Here is an 11,754-nt window from a genome sequence, read left to right as displayed (position 1 = left end):
CAGATGTTTTAGTCGAATAAACACAGGACTTTGAGGGGCATCCAAGGTCAGACGGGCGCAATTTCAAAAGATACATCATTGGTTGCTTAGCCAGTGGCTGAGACGTTCACGGAGAGGTCTAACAAAAATCTTTCAGTCTTTTCAAAGCAACGTCATTTCATAGGACATCACTTGGTAACATTCTTGTAAATTTAATATTAGAAAGTGGGAGGGAGGGACAGAAGGGGGTGGGAGCAAGAGAAGAAAGAGGAAAGAGAAGAAAAGAAAGGGGAAATGCTTCTCAGTGACACAGCCCTACAGACTCCTTTGGGGCTGGCAGTGGTGGGGGATGGGGGCGGCGGGGAATAGGGTGTCTGATCGTTGCCTTTTTCCCAGCTTTACCCCTGACCCAGAAGCCTCAGTAGCCACAGAGACCCTATACTGGGTGGGGCTTTATCTACCAGTTGCATACTTAGGGATTGGAATGGAGTGGACAAACCTTTTCTGCAAGGAGCTGAGAGTAGCATTCTAAGCTTCTCTGGCCATATGGTCTCTGTGGCAACTACTCAATGCCTGGAAGGCAGCCATAGACTAAATGAATGGGTGTGACCGAGTTCCAATAAGACTTGATTTACAAAAATAAGGGGTAGGCAGGCTTTGGCCCTCAAGCCAGCATTAGCTGACCCCTGGGCTTAGCATATCAAGGAGATGGGCCTCCCTCCCTTCCCTTCCAGGAACCTCAGCTGTCCTGAGTAGGAGCCCCTCTTCAGTCATGGTATGTGGGCATCACTGGGCCATCAATGGCCTTTTTAATCTTACGTATGTTTTGCACCATAGCCTAGCTGTAGTGACCGACAGGGAGTGAAGGCAGGGTCTGTTGGGACCCCTGCCTGCCCACATGTAGACGGTATAATCATCACCTGTGAGCCCACCATTCAAATCTGAGATCTGAAATACTTGCCGAAAACCAGCTTTATCTGTGTGCCCCTTCCCTTTTCTGTATGCTGTTCCTCCTTAGCTGTATTGTGTATCCGCAGAACTTGGGAGTTGTCCCCACTTCACACACCAGTACACACCCTATATTGTTCAGCTTTACTTATGCTTGACCCCTATAAAAAGGATGTTATAGCACCTGTGGTCTCTTGGAAGCTTTTTTGGACCCAGCGTAGTGAGTTCGTCCATCTCACAGGCAGGTGTCAAGTTTGCTGCTGCGTCACGTTATCATGGGACCCTCTGAGCCTCCTTCCCATCGCTGCTTGTTTTGGGCCAGTTCCCAAAATGAGAATAACATCCCTAATGCACGGGGGTCAAAAGGCCTGGCATCAGACAGTGCTTTGGGGATGTGTGGCCACCCCAGCTGGGACGGAGGTGTGGGAAAGGTCTCCTTCCTCCTTTCCTTCCCATTTTCACCTCTTTTTTTGCCTCTGGAAAATGTTGGCCTGACCTTGTGCCATTTTTCCTGTGCAAATATTGACTGGCAGACACTGCCTCACAAGCCTGGAGGTGAACAGTGAACAACACACACATGGAAACATTACATTCTAGTGGAGGATACAGGTAACAAGTGACCACAGTGACTTAGATGGCGGTGGAAGAATACTCAGAGAGGCGGGGTGAGTGACCGGATGCGCGTCTCTGAGCATCCAGCCCCCAGCCCCTGAACTTGCCCATTTGTATAGAGCAGTAATGGCATCCAACAAGGTGTTTGGTGGTTTTGGTTTTTTTTTTTTTGGTTTTGTTTCAAAATCAATAGTTTTGAATGAGGATCCTCCCACCATCTCATGTCTCCATCATGTGGGTCTCTGTTGTCTGTGGCTTTCCCATTTGAGGTAGAGAAAATGTTTGATCCCAGCCCCATTTCTCTCATCTGCTTCTGCAAAGTCATGGGTCAGGGCTGCAGAGCCGCTCAGTGTGGTCTGAGTCCAACGTGAATAAAAACAAAAGTCCTGGGGCTGGGAGACCTTTGTCACTCCCGGGCCAAATGAGGATTCCCCGCAGGGAGGGGCACAGGCCTTCAGCAGGTGCTCAGCCAGAACTCCGTCTGTCGCCATGGGATTGCCTCGGTCTGAAGGTGGAGGGGGCGCCCTGGGGTCACCGGGTTTAAAGCCGTGGCCACGATGGGACCCAAACACTGAGTAATGGTGTTCTCCTGACTCGGCCTGAAAGCCACAGTCTGATGAAGCGGCAAGCCTGCCTTTGAGTGCGTTATTTTTGTTTCCACTTACAAAGGTCGTGTTTGCGCCGCGTGTGTTCTAGGTGAGGAGTCGTCCCCTCTTGGCCACACTTGAGCTAAAAGTAGGTGTCGGGGCAGGGCAGCGAGACATGGTGGAGGGTGACTCATCTCTGCCTGGACGGTCCCTCCCACACTGTCCCCCAGCAGCTGTATGAGACACCTTGCCCTTCTCCACCTGACCTGCAGAAGACCGAAGCAGGGTGGTCTGGAGCACCCTCTTGCCCGGACCAGCAATGTGAGCAACAGAACAGCCCTCCAGGACCACCTCCTCCCAAACAGGTGACCCTCCAGTGGTTCCCAGCAGAGGCGTCACCGGTCACTTTGATCTCAGTGGTGTCCCAGGGGCCCACTGTGGCGTCTGCAAAGACACCGCCTTCACTCCTTGTCGGTCACTTTGATGCGACTGGACGCAGGTACCAAGGACCCTGGGGCAGCGCCCCCAGGACGGTTTCCACCCAGTCCTTCCAGAGAGCAGTGAGGACCCCGACACGGTGGCTCCTCCTAGGGGGTCCTCCCTCCTTCCCCATGGGCTCTTCCTCTCTGAAATTGCATCTTCTAGAACGTTCCCCTGGTTGTGTGCTTCCATCCCCACACTTGGGGCAGCTTCCTTGTTCCTGTTTCACTCTGGGTCATCAGGTCACGTCCTTGCAGCCAGATGGTGGCCCCTGGGGAAGGCCTCCATGGCCAATGGGCTGGTGGACAGCCCCGTCCCCCCCGCCCGTTTGCCCAAGCAATCTGCACGGGGCAGGCAGCACAGGTGGTACCTGTCACAGGGTCCACTCTCCACGGGCACGTGTGGGCCGGCAGTGACGGACAAGAAGCGGGACAAGGGACAGCAGTTCAGCCGAGATGGCGGGACAGGTCCTGCCCTGGTGGGGCCAGGGGGGCACCCTTGGTTTTGGATGTGTCCCCACATTCCGTGGGTGCTGCCCTGGGGGGTCCTTGTGCCTGTCCCCTCCCCCATCCGGCCAGGTGCTGGGTTGCAGCGTGCACAAGAACATCCAGAAACTCAGAAATGTAAAATGACGGGAAAATAGGTTTTTAAAATTAAGGCGTGGGGCAGGGGTGCCTCTTCCGGTGAGCAGAAGGAGGCCATAAGGTGCGGCCACTCCTTGCTTCCACGCTATTTGCTCTGTAACAGGATGGAGAGTCGATGGCAGAGTGTAGCCTACCCTCATCCCGGCCTGGAGACGAGGTGGGGTGGGGGGGTGGATTGCACCCCACACACCACCCACTCCAAGGGGCTGGTGAGCTAAGCTCACGAGGACTAGCTGAGGAGTGGGCGCATGACCTCCCAGCCCACTCGCCCAGAATCCCTCCACACTGACAGCTGGGGGTGTGGTCCTGGGATTCCCGCCTTCCCATCCCTGCCCCTGGCTCCTGAGCAGTGCGGTGTGTCGGGGTCAGCCCACAGACCACGTGCTTCAGCATCCCACGCCAGGGCCGCTGCTGCTGCAGCGTCCACGCGGATGGGGCCTGAGCCACCGGCCCGGCACTCTGTGTGTGTTCACACCCTAAAGTGAGACCTGCCCAAGGTCCCGGCCCACCAGTGAGGATGGGACCTTTGTCTGCTGCCCCTTGCTTCTCTGCTGTCCATCAGGCCCCTTCCTCAGCCTTTGGGCGGGGAGGGATGAAGGCAAGGCGGGGTAGCCGGGAGTCCTCCCAGCTTCTCTCCCAGCCTCCCGCTGCCCCCTGCCCCGCCCAGTCCTGCTCCTGCCCCCGCTCCAGGCTCCAGGCTTGGGTTTGCAGGGCTGAGCTTGGCTCCTCCTCAGGGTCTTGGCGGAGAAAGTGCAGAGCAGCAGTTCCCTCCACAAAGCCGCACTGTTCTCAGCAAATCCTCCCAGGAGCGGGATGCATTTTTTTCAAGTGATTCAGCAGCACGTGAATGGGAAGGGCCCCGAGCCCAAGGCTTCAGAGACCGTGATCAAGGCCTCTGGCGTGAGATCCCGCTGGGCCGACAGCAAGAAAGGAGGAAGGGTGGTGGGGCTTGAGTTGCGGTCCTATCCGAGTCCTGGAGGGGGGGCGGTCAGGAGGGCAGCTTGAAGTGGGGCAGTGAGGCCTGCAGCGTGTGTCTGCATGGCAAGCCTCTCCTAGAGTTGCTTCTCTCCTGCTCCCCAGGGGAGCCAAAGCAAACGGACAGAAAATGGAGATGGGCGAGCTGGTCTCCATGGAGACGGGGCATCCAGTGGACAGCCGCTCACGTGTGTGTGCTAGAATCTTGAGCAACAAGGGCGGGCCTGGCAGATCCTCAGGTAGCAGGCTCTCAAGCAGCGTGGACCAGGGCTGGGGCTGTGGTGCTATTTCCTGTTGTCTGTCTGCACCGTCCCTGCCCCACCCTTGATTCCCGAATAAACACATCTGCGCTGAGCAGTTATCATTCCAGGAGTTTTTGACCTTGGCCTGAGTCATGCTGGCCAAGTCTTGTCCTCACCCTAGAGAGCCCAGCCCTGCTCCGCCCTGGACATCTGTTGGCTCCTGGAGTTGGGGAGGTCTGGGGAGCTTTGGGGGACCTGGTGGTGGGGGGAGGGTCCGGTCTCTCACAGCTGCTGCAGGGACAGACGAAACCCTCAGTTGCCTGCAGCATCCCAGGCTGTTTCTGATTACTTCATTTCCCTGAAAGCAGCGAACTTCGAGGTCTCCTCCAGCCAGACTGAAAGGGGCCTGGCCTTGAGGCCAGGGAAGGCAGAGCTGAGTACCCAGGGAGAGCTCCCAGGGCTGTGTCCACCAAGGGACAGCTGGGAAGGTGAGGGCTGGGTGCACAATGAGGCTGGAGGGGAGGTGGGGCTGGGTGCTCCCAGGGATTTCCAGGCACCAGGCCAGCGCTGACGTCATGCATTCCTGTGACATCTCCCAGGACCCGCAGCCACACCCTGTTTCCACGTGCTGTTTAGTAGGGAGGGGCGTGGCCCTGAAACGTGGGGCATCAGAGCGGTCTGCAGTCCCTGTGAGCACGACCCTGTCTCTTAAGTCACCATCTACCCTCCCCCCACTGCTACTCCAGCCAGAGAAGTTTGTCTCCCCTGCCCCCACTAAACAAGCAGATGCAGCCCCATTGCCAAGGCTCACAGTGTCTTTACCACACACCCCATGGCCCCCTGAGATGATTTAGTTACATGCAAGCAGTTAGAACTCTTTCAGTAATACCAGGCCACAGATCTGAAAAAATATAATCATTCCATTACAGCTTCAGAGAGCAGAGCAGCCGACTATGTGTCTGGGGTGGTAGATGCAAGAAGAGGGTGCCCCTCGCTCTCCTGACTCTAGCCTCAAAGGTTAGTGGCAGCTGGGATGGAGGTGCCCCCGTTCACATCCCCCTGAGACTTGGAACACGTTCATCAATCAAAGGTTAAGGGGCCTCAGCCAGGTCGACCAGCCTACAGTGTCACTGTGTTCACCCAAAAGGGACAGGAAACCCTCAGCTAAAGTGGCAGCCCCAGGATGTCGCTGCAGGGATTAAGCAAAGACTTCGGTGGCTCTGTGATTTGAGGGTGTAGATGTCTACACTCGAGGTGCCCATTCTCCAGTGAGTGTAGACAAAAGTGTGGAATCCTCCACCCCCCTCCCAAGTACCCCAGTGGAGCAGAGCACAGCTGGAGAGTAGGGGTCTGGAGCCCAGCCTGAAATAAGTGGGGGCTAGGAAGGACTGATGCTGACGCTCCAATACCTTGACCACCTGATGCTAAGAGTTGACTCATTGGAAAAGACCCTAATGATGGGAAGGATTGAGGGCAGGAGGAAAAGGGGGCAACAGAGGATGAGATGGTTGAATGGCATCGCGACTCAATGGACATGAGTCCGAGCAAACTCAGGGAGGTCGTAAAGGACAGGGAAGCCCAGCGTGCTGCAGTTCACGGGGTTGCAAAGAGTCAGACATGACTTGGCAACTGAACAAGGTCCTGTCTGGAGCAAAATTGTTTCTATCTGAACTGTTCTGAAATGGTTGGTGTGTAATTCTTCCCAGAGACAAGCAGATGGACCAGGCGACCCTCCTGTTTGCAAACCAGGGCTCCCATTCCAGGCACAGCAGCAGAGCGGCCCCCCACCCACCCTTGACTGGGGCCAGTAGGGTCTTTGGCTGATGTGCTGGCCAAAGTCCCCTGACCCCTCCCCTGCAGTAGATGACTCTCAGGTCATGTGTCCCTCACCAGGGGGACCACTGGGCATTTTCCATGTGACTGTGAGCAAGATTGAAGAGCAGGGCAGTGGGGTCCTGGTTAATGCCATCTCCCTGGGCACCCCTCCCAGGTCCAAGCAGAGGCTGCGGTAGGTGCGCTGGCCTGGGAGAGGACTGGTGGCTTCTGTAGACGCTGAACCACCCTTGTCAGTTTGAGTCAGTACACACGTAAGGTTCAGATGGTTCAGGCCGGATTTTGACCTTGTATTTAGATGGATGTTTTTCCGAATCCTGGAGATGCCCACAACTCTTCCAGGCAGACCCGTGACTTTTTTTTTAAGCTGGAAGCTGTGCAAGGGCTGGCACTGGGCGCTCGGGATTCAGGGATGTAGAGTATGTTGGGGCAAGGCCGTGAACATTTACAAGTCAGAGTCCTAACATCCAGGGGCTGACCGTGCTCTGGGGTCGGGAGCCCATGTTGGCAGAGTGGCCCCACTGGGAAAGGTCCTATAGGATATATACGTAGCATATGGGGTGCCTCCAGAGAGCATTTGGGCCCGTGGCAAGACAAGATAATTCAGTTTATTTCAGTGTGAAATAAATGAATTTCAGAAAGGCAGTTCTCCTTGGGGGGGTCTGGCTTCCCCACAGACTATGTCCTTGGCTTGTTCTTAGCCTCCATTGCTTCCCCGATAAGGTCCGCAGACACTGGAGGACTCATGTCAGTGGGAGAGACTTGAATCAACATGGGCTGGTCAAGTGTGCTGTTCTTCGGGCCACACCATGTGCTGGGGACACCCAAGATTTCCTGCCCGTCCTCTCCCTGTCCCCTGCCCGGCTCCCCACCCAGGGCAGTGGCACAGTCTGGCCTCCGTTGGTTTTGCCTGGGCTGTCGTCATCTCTCAAAGTCTGAACGTCGCCTGTGTTCCTTGGATGGTCGTCCGCAACCTTGACTTTCCATCCACTCCGTTCTTTTCCATCCCAAATCTGGCTGGGCGGACTAAGGATTGTTTTTGCAGGCTCCTAGTGGGGGAAGTGACGTCGTGTGGTGTCCACAGCCCAGGGGTGGGGCCGGGCGCTCTGCGGTCGCGTGTGCTTTGAATTAAGTCCACGATTGTGCATTCCAGTAGCCAACATCTGGCGGTGAATTCATCAGCCAGCAAATCACCCTTGATCTCAAACCCAGATGTTGTGTTCACAGCCGAAGGGAAAGAAACAGAAATCTGAGCGGCCTGGGGAGAGACCATCATTTTGGGGTGCAAAGCAGTCAGAACAGGGATCTTTGTAAAGACCCTCCCTCCTGCTGCTGCCTTTGGTTCTTGAGGGGCGGGGCGGTGGGGCAGAGCTGTCTGCTCGTGGGGGTGGACAGGACATAACCTGATCCCAAGCCCCAGGGTCAGACATTGGGCTTAGCACGCAGCAGGTGTTTGGTAAACAGGAGTCCATGCCTCGATTTTAATTTCTTCCCAGATTCTTCGGGTCTCTTCGCTACTCCCCAGCCCTGTCCTTTGGGCCTGGGTGTCAGAGAGGCCCGTACCTCACTTGGAGCGGCTCCAGTCCAGAGCTCAGGGTGATGCCATCGTGCTGGGTGCAGGAAACGTGTTTCTGGAACGTTCTCCTTGTGTCTTCCTCTGTCTGCCATTGGCAGGTAGAGATGGTGCTCCTCTGTTTTCCAGCCCATCATCCATCTGTCTTGCCTGGGTTGGATCTTCTTGAAGGCAGGCTTTCTTACTGAAGACTTTCCCCTACCTTGCACCTTTCTCCCTTTGGACAACAGAATGGGGCCCCTGCTCTCCGGGTTTGTACTTAAAAGGTAGCCCAACTCTGAGCTTGGCAGGGAAGACAGTCCCCACTCGGGCTCGTGCTGGGGGCCGAAAGCTGAAGGTCAGGATGTCCGTGGCTGAGCTGGCTGGGGTCCACCGAGATGCCATCTCGCCCTCCCTCTCATGTGGGGCCTAGACATCTGTTTGGGTCTGCTATCTGTAGCTTGCCCATGGGATCCTCTGGTTGTAATCAGTTCCTTTGCCAATTCTTATGTGTGTCTCCCTACCCCCACCCCCTGCAGAGGGTGCTGAGCCCAGATGGCACTTCGCACCCAGGTGGACAGGAGTGTGCCCAGCCTCTCTACTTCGTGGTTGGAGGATGTTGATGCTTTGGGGAAGGTTTTCCATTGAACTGAGCTCTTTTTTCTCTTTCTTCTCACTTTCTTTCCTTCTCTTTCTCTTTCATTCTGTAAAACATTGAGACTCAGTTCACAGACCCTGAAGAATCTGAACTCCTGTTCTGTGGTGACAAGCCCAATCAGAGATCCTCCCCACCCCACCCCCGACCTCCCTGCTGGGAGCTCGGGCCAGTGAACGTTAAAGGCTTAACTCTCTTCTTTTCTGACAATTTTTTGAAGATGAGCGTGTGGTCTGTAGCCCCAGAGCAGGTCCTCCAGGAAGCTGTTACCAGACCCAGATCTGGCGTCCGCGATGCCCAGGGTGGGTTCCTTGGCTGTGTTTGCGCTGAGCTGCACAAGCATTATGTGCCAGGCATCTCTTAGGCCCAGCTGTTCCTCCCCTCCCTCACCCTGAGGGTGTGCCCATACTGGCGGTGGTGGTGTTTCTCTGTTTCAGAAATGAGTAACTGCGTCCCAGCAGGGTCAAGGAGCTTCCCTGAGGCTGTGTCGCAGGGAGGGGCTACGGCAGGATGGACTCCTGGTGCTGCCCGCTTTCAAATAAGGACCCAGACTGCCCGAGAGCTTTAGGAGCTTTTACGAGAGAAAAATGCATGGACCTTATTGTGTGCAATGGAATGGGGTCTCTTGGCTATTTGGGAGTACTTTTTGCTTATTTTCCTTTTTTAAAAAAAAATTGGTTTCAGTGTAGTTGATTTAAGTGCTGTTAATTTCTGCTATACAGCAAAGTGATTTGGTTATATTATATACATTCTTTTTCATATCCTTTTCCATTAATGATTTATCACCAAATATTGAATATTATTCCCTGTGCTGTATAGTAGGACCTTGCTGTTTATCCATCCTGCATATAGTAGTTTACATCTGCTAATTTCAAATTCCCAATTCCTCCCTCCCCCCACACCCCTCCCCGTGGACAGCCAGAGTTCTGCTCTCTCTGTCTGTCTGTGTTTCATAGATATTGTTCATTTGTGTCTTTTTTTTGGATGCCACATGTAAGTGATATCATATGGCATTGGTCTTTTTCTGACTTGCTTCACTTAGTGTGATAATCTCTAGGTCGATCCATGTTGCCGCGAATGATATTATTTTATTCTTTTTTATGGTTGAGTAACATGGATGAAATGTTACCCATCCATTCATCTGTCAGGGGACATTCGGGTGGTCTCTGTGTCTTGGCTACTGTAAATAGTGCTGCTTTGAAAGTGAGGGGGAGTCTGTGTATCTTTTTGAATTTCAGTTTTATCTAGATATATGCCCAGGAATAAAATTGCTTGATCATAGGGCAACTCTAAGTTTTAGTTCTTTGAGGAACTCCATCCTGTTTTTCATAGGGGCTGCACCAGCTTACATTCCCACCAGCAGGGTAGAGGGCTCCCTCTTCAGCATTTGTTATTTGTAGATTTTTTAACGATGGCCCTTCTGACTGATGAGCAGTGTTACCTCATGGTAGTTTTGACTTCTTGCTTGTTTTCTGATGGTCAGCAGAGTGTTTATTGAACACCTGTGGTGCGGTAAGCATTGTGCAGAGTGCTGGGCCTCTGAACAATAGTACCAAGCAGCTTCAAAAAGCACGCAGGATTGGGTACACCATACCACAGTTCAGCCTTGCTTCTTCTAGACCCATGATCTCCTTTGGATGTTCCTGGTTCGTTTGATAGCGTGCACTGAGGATGACACTGTGGAAGAGCAAACTTGGGACAGACTGATCTGATGTTTGCTGATGCGCAGAAAAACTTCCGTGCAGTGTGGCGATAAGGCATAGACTAGGCAGGCTGTAAGAGGAACCGAGACAAACCACCTCACCTGTGTTGCCATCCAGTTATCTCAGGTTCAGCTCAGCAAATAGAGCTAACTGTTCTATGGTTAGAACATAGCTTCTGCCTGTTAGAAGCTCCCTGGTCTCTGCGTAAACAAGGGCACAGGTGTTTATAGCAAAATGGATTAGAGGTGTGGGATATACACCAAGTGCCACAAGAGGACAGGATTTCCCAGACGGAAGATGGAGAAGGGCTATTTCAGCTGGGTCTTGAAGGATGAATAGAAGTTCTCCAGGCAGAGAGGAAATGGCATTCAGGGCTGAAAATATGGACACCTCTGGGCAGGTTCAGATTCAGGAAGTATTATGGACTGGCGGAACAAACAAGAGCGGGTGACCACCAAGGCAGCTGAAACAGTCACTGACTGGTGCCAGGTTGCCAGGAGGATGTTTAGAGGGCGGCAGCGGGCGGCCAAGGAAGATGCTTGAGCTGGATGGGGTGTGGCCATGAAAAGGCAACACCTGCTGGGGTGGGAAGATGGGTGGAGGGGTGGGAAGAAACGCTGAGATCAGGACGACCTGCCACAAGGGCAAGGCCCTCTGTTCTGGCGTGGCCCACCGCTTGGCATTTCCTGGATGTGGCTTCGTAGGTTGGGGCCTGGCTTAGCCTGGGAAACAGGAACCTGTGGCCTCCGCCAGTCATGACTCAGCGCCAACAGAAGGAAAAATAAGGATGGCTTTGCGTCGGGGCGGGGCACTGGAGCTGTGGCATGGGGCTCTGGTGCCAGGCTGGGGTCCAGAGAGCATTTGGGGGATCCAGAGGGGTGGGCACAGATGGGGGTCTGTGTCCTGGACCTCCCTGCTCTGCAGGAAAAGACAGCCCTGACCAGGGCTCTGAGATTCCAGCCGCTCACTGGGGTGGAGGGTGGGAGGCTCCTCCAAGCCAGGCCCTGTCTGCTTCTTGTTTCTCTATTTTGCTCACACCCATGCTCACGTGACACTCATCCACAGTGACCCTGAACAGCCGAATCTCGAAGGACAAAGCTTTTAAAGCCATTAGAATGGCCTGTGCCACCAGCTGACGAGCCTCAAAATGAAAAAAGGGAGGGAGGGCTCTGCCCAAGTGACAGCGTGAGCTGCTGATCCCCGCCTGTCAGGTTACGGGGCAGAGCAGGGTCCCGCTTAATTGCTGGTAGGAAGCCCTGGGTTGCAGGGCCCGCGAGCAGCCTCAGGCCTCGGGGAACATTCCGGAACCTTCCCAGCCTGACCTCTTCCCCTCTCCTCCATCTTGTGTCAAGGTCCAGGACCATCCTTCTTTGTGTTTTGGCCTTTTCCCTCGGCATCTGTCCCTTTTTTCTGCCACAGACGCTCTCAAATGTTTCCTTCTCCGTTCCACGCACTTTGGGTTAAAATGTTTGACCTTTCTCTGCCATTGCCTCTGATAGAATGTGTGTTGTTACAAAAAGCAGCCCCAGGACGTTTCTCAGGGA

The 11,754-nt window shown here is 54.2% G+C and overlaps 1 protein-coding gene across 1 annotated transcript in view; it reads left to right on the top strand.

The window, feature by feature from the left end:
- The window catches only part of TIMP2 (TIMP metallopeptidase inhibitor 2), a 51,784-nt gene that overhangs the window by 25,125 nt on the left and 14,905 nt on the right, over positions 1 to 11,754 (top strand). The gene's annotated exons all lie outside the window — the stretch shown is intronic.

The sequence above is a fragment of the Bubalus bubalis genome, chromosome 3 (assembly GCF_019923935.1).
Source record: "Bubalus bubalis isolate 160015118507 breed Murrah chromosome 3, NDDB_SH_1, whole genome shotgun sequence".
Taxonomy (NCBI): domain Eukaryota; kingdom Metazoa; phylum Chordata; class Mammalia; order Artiodactyla; family Bovidae; genus Bubalus; species Bubalus bubalis.
The sequence above is the reverse complement of the archived record's forward strand: the minus strand, read 5'-3'. Positions and strand labels throughout refer to the sequence as shown.